Raw genomic sequence first — 5,383 nt, forward strand, 5'->3', positions numbered from 1 at the left:
TGTGAAAGTTCAATTGTATCTACTTACTGGTGTGATGAGAATTAAATAAGCAGACTTTTAATGTATACTATTCTTTATACAATAGCTATAGATTAAATGCCTCCTAATACATTAGTTGGAGTTTTTTCTCCAGTCCTGCTCAGAACCAAAGCCATTAAGACCCAAATAAACACACAGATGCTTATATTATTTAAATTGTTTGGCCTAATGACTCAGGCTTCTTGCTATCTAGTTTTTTTTTTTTTTTTTTTTTCCTGTGAGGATCTGTAGTTTATTTTGTGGGCAGCCCAGGGAAGAGGTGACAATACCCACACAGGTGGAGTTATCTGGTTTCATTTTTCTTATTTTTGGGGGAAGGAGAACTCTGGGCCCCAGGCTGGACTCAAACTCTAGATCCTCTGGCCACTGCACACAGTCCAGGTGACATTTTGAGTCTTAGGAGTGAGTTTCTGGTATGCCGGCAGTGGCTCTGAAGGCCGGCACTGTACAGAGAGGCTCCTTCTTCATCCTGCTCCTGTCCCTGCCCTATGGGAAGCTCAGAGCCTCGGCATTCAGAAGCTCCAGGAGCATGTCCAGGTATCCTGCCCAATAACCAGGTGCCAGCAAGGACGGCCGGCTTGGGCGGTGCACCTCACTTCTCACTCTGCAATGGCCGCTTCCTCTTTCTCGCTGGTTGCTGGACACCAGCCCGCTTTGCTCTAGCACCAGGCTCCCTCCTCTTCCCAGGAGGCCCTCCTTGGCCAGCCTTCTCATCCCTCCTGCTCCTCTTCCTCTTCATCCCTGAGCTCGGGTCTGTCTCGATTTCCCCTGTCTTACTCTGTGGCTGCAACGTGGGCAAACGCTTCTTTTTCTTCTTCTTCCGCTCCCGCCTCCCTTCCAGCAGCTTCTTGCAGGCCTTTTCAGGGACCTCATCATCAGGGAAAGTGCCTCCAGCCAGGTCCCACAACTTTTGGATCACTTTGTAGAGGTGTTTCCTGTTCTGAGAAAGGGTGCTCTGTCTACTGGTAAGCTTGAACAGTCTGTTAGCAACTGCCTTGTAGTCAAACTGGAGGACAGGACCAGCTTTTTCCTTGTCATCCCACACCTGCTCCTTGTCTGCCTCAGGGTCAGCTCTATGTCTGGAGCCTGCAGGCAGCCTCTTGGGTGGTGTGTCTTGCAGATCCTGCTCACCCTCTGAGGACTCCTCATCACCACCTGATGCTTCATCCTCCCCACTCTCTGTGCCCAGTTCATTCATTAGGTCTTCAATGACCAAGGGCGCATGTTCCACAATTGTCTCAAAGCTGCTCCGAGTGATCTTATTTAAAACTAGGGGGTTCTTAGTGCGGGCTGCTATCTGGCTCTCTGGCAGAAGGGGTCGATGAACTGCAGATTCTGGTCTGTGGTGAGCTCTGCAGCGCCCACTTTGGTCAGCTCCTCCAGGAAGTGGTTCTTCACCCCATTGGGGGCCTGGCTGTCAGGGTTTGGTACCACGGTGGTGAGCATTTCCAGCAGCTGCTCAATCTGTCTTTCTTCCCATCCTTGGGTTTTCAAGGCCTTCAGTGACTCACTCAGGACCATCCTCATGAACATGTAGAACTTGTCCAGGCACAGTCGGTCGATGCCCACCCACTCTCGGATCATGGTCTGCCAAAACGCCCGCAGGAAGAGGTGCTGTGCCTCTGTAGTCTGAAAAGCATGGATGAGCTGGGAAATGGTCCTTCCTAGTTCTTCCTGCTGGAGTGGCTTGTCCTGCATCCACATGTAGTAAAACAGCCCTTTCCATATCTTCAACAGGCTCATCTGGAGTAAAACCACCTGCGGTCCCATGTCACCTGCTCATTGCCGGCCAGGCGCTGTGCCAGGGGGATCTCCAGCGGGACTGGCACTCCAGGAACCATGATGAGGACCCTGAGACTACACACTCGGCACTTCCTCTTGCTATCTAGTTCTTATATCTTAAATCAACCCATTTCTATTAATCTATAAGTTGCCAAATGGTTTGTGGCTTACTGGTAGCTTACATCTTGCTTCTTATGGTGGTGGTGGCTGGCAGCATCTCCTGACTCAGCCTTCCACCTCCCAGAATTCTCCTCTCTCCTTATCCTGCCTACACTATGCTTCCTGCCTGGTTACTGGCCAATCAGTGTTTTATTTATCAAAATAATCATGGTCTCCAGCTAATGGTGCTATTTTGGAAGGCTCTCAAAACTTCAGGAGGTGGCACCCAGCTTGCAGTGGGTCACTGGGAGTGGGCCTTTGAAGACTATATTTGGCTGCTGGTTCTGGCCTTGCTTCTGTTCTGGTATGCCTTCAAGTGTTGGCCGCATGTACCATCAGGGTGAGCTGAGTTGCTCTGTTGTGTCTTTTCTGGGGCGGTGGACAGAATACTCTAAAACCATGAACTAACTCGTATCTTCTCTACATTAAGCTTTTGTCAGGGCTTATATGAATTTATTACTAAACACAAAATCTTCTTTAGCCATCAACTACATACTAGACAAATTCTTGTCTGCAGTTCAGTAGACAATTCTAGTTAACCACATGAACCTCAGATCTTATGGTTACTTAGAGTTACATTGTCTACCTTCCTAGAGTCCTAGAACACAGCAGGAACCATTTTTAGAAATACAGTGGTTTACTTAGGAGGTCATGGCTATTTTCTAAATTCTAAGGAACTATTGGTATTTGTAAGAGTCACTGCATAGTACCCCAGTTCATGGCAGACATTTAGACTTGTAACCGCCTCTCTATAACATCAGGATTGTAGCAGATATTTTAAACATCATTGCATTTGCTGGGTCCTAAAGGCCAACTGGATACTTTGCAACTTCAGAGCTGAGAGCCGATTCTTTTTTTGTTTTTTGTTTTGTATGTGGAGCTGAGGATGGAACCCAGGGCCTTGCGCTTGCTAGGCAAGCACTCTACCACTGAGCTAAATCCCCGACCCTGAGAGCCGACTCTTGTGTACGTCATTTAAAGCTGGCCTATTCACATAGTGTTCAAGTGAATGTAAGAAATACATCAAAATGAGGTGAATGTTAACCCATCATGAAGTTTACTGAAGTGGCAGATTACTATGTTTTTGTGGAATTCAGCTGTAACACTCTCCATTTTATAGCACCTAGCACACTTTCAGTCCAGTTGTATCGCTGTCATTCACATTATAATCATGGTATTCTGGGAAATGGTCGGATAATCAAAGTCCCTGTACAGTAATGATGGTGAACCCTCCGAAAGTAGATGGAGCCCCATGGGAAAGAAGGCAGTCAGTTTGCAGACCTTTACTGGTGAAAACGAATTGCATCTGGGGTTTTATACTGGATGGAATGATAAAAGAGCACATTGCCCAGGCAGGTAGCTGCATGTCACATGCCAAGTACCATGCAAGTTTTTCAGTACATAGTCTAAAATAGAAACAGCACCAGTAACTGGGATTAACATCTGATTAAAACTTTAAAAAGACTTATTCACTAGAAAACAACCATCTACCTCAAATGGCAAGTAGCTGGGTTAAACAGATATAGTATTAACACCACTTTCTTACTAGTTTTCTTATATGTATAACTTTTTAAAGAACTTATTTTTGAAAATGCTTTCTCTGTGGATCAGGAAGCCAACATGAGCCAGTTCATGTCAATTTTCAAGTAATATTTCATTTGAAAACACAGGAAAAAGGGAGATGACTTCAAAGTGCGTTCCGAGATCCCAGAACCCAATGCAGAGTTAGTACCATGTAACCCACTGAGGCACCTCTTATGGAGGGGGTGACAGTGGTATCCAGGACCCTCCCCAGGTCAACATTGGTTGGAGTGTCTTTTTCCCCTGCCCAAAGTCATACCTCTGACACAGCTAATATACCTCTTAGTGTCCTCAAAGCTACTGGGACTCCTCTTAATTTATTTACTTTTTATTTATATGCATTGGTATTTTGCCTGAGCATACATGAGAGTGTCAGATCCTGGAGTTACAGTGTTGAGTTGCATGTGGGTTCTGGGATTTGAACCTGAGTCCTCTGGAAGAGTAGTCAGTGTCCTTAACTGCTGCTGAGCCATCTCGCCAGCCCCTGGATGTGGTGATATTTTATCTGTGTCCCTTAATAAAATTTATCTGAGAATTAGAAGGAAAAGCCAGCCACTATATTAAACATAGAGGTCAGGCAATGATAGCACACGCCTTTAATCCTATCACTTAGGAGGCAGGGATCTGTCTGAGTCCCTGTGAGTTCAAGGCCACACTGGGAACAGAGCCAGGCATGGTGGCTCATGCCTTAAATTCCAACACTAGTTAATCATAAAGGTCTGGAAGTCTGTACAGATAGACAGGACATGACAGAGCTGGACCAGAAGAGTTAGTGATGTAGCTGGACAGAGAGAGCAAATGAGTGAGCAGAACAGAAAGGCATATAGGCGTGGGTATATAGGAAGTAGGTCTCTTTGGAGACTGAGTTGTCAGTGAGGTGAGGTTAGCTTGTGGCTTTTCTTATTCCTCTGATCTCTCAGAATTTCACTCCTATATCTTGCTCTGTGGTTTTTTTTTTAAATTTTTTTTATTTAATAAGACCTTTTAAGATTTGTGTTACACCTGGACTCCTCTTGAGTGAAGGAGCCCTGCAGTTATGCAATGATTCAAACCTTGAATTGGTGAAGGGATTATAATATTCTGGTGCTAGACCTACAGTTTTCTGTTATATCAGTTCTTGAAAAATCAGTGTGCTGCCAATCACTTTTTTTCTAAGGGACTACAATGTTTATGTTGCTATTAAAGGTCCTCCTAAATATTATATACTAGGACCTGTATATGAGAAAGAACATGTGATTTTTGCCTGAGTCTGAGTTAAATTGTTTAATATAATACTTGCTAGATCTTCCCACTTTCCTGAAAATTTCATTTTACCTTGCAGCTGAATAAAATTCTATTGTGTATACACACCACACTTTCATTATCCATTCACCTGTTGATGGACGTATAGGCTGATTCCATTTCCTGGCTAATGTGAATGATGCTGTAATACCATAGATGTGCAGATATTTCTGTCATAGCATATAGAGTGTCTGGGATATGTGCTCCAGAGTGGTATAGCTGAATCAAGTGGTGAGTTCTATGCTTAAGTTTTTGAGAAGCCTCCACATTGATTTCCATAATGACTGTAGAAGATTATAACCCCACCAGAACTGAATAAAGACAACTTTGCCCCCCATGTCCTCACCAAATTTTGTATAGTCTCCCTTCTGATGATAGCCATTGTAACTGGCATGAGACAGAATCCCAGAGCAGTTTTGATTTGCCATTCCCTGATGCCTAAGGCTGTTGAACATCCTTTAAAGAGCTTACATGCAATTTGTGTTTCTTCTTCTGAGAACTGTCTGTCTATCTCATTAGCCTGTTTAGTGATTAGCAGATT

The 5,383-nt window shown here is 44.5% G+C and overlaps 1 pseudogene; it reads right to left on the minus strand.

Moving 5' to 3' along the window:
• Positions 1-631: 631 nt before the first annotated feature.
• On the minus strand, positions 632-1,880 carry LOC118576163 (annotated as a pseudogene).
• Positions 1,881-5,383: the final 3,503 nt, after the last annotated feature.

Source organism: Onychomys torridus, chromosome 1 (genome assembly GCF_903995425.1).
Source record: "Onychomys torridus chromosome 1, mOncTor1.1, whole genome shotgun sequence".
NCBI lineage: Eukaryota > Metazoa > Chordata > Mammalia > Rodentia > Cricetidae > Onychomys > Onychomys torridus.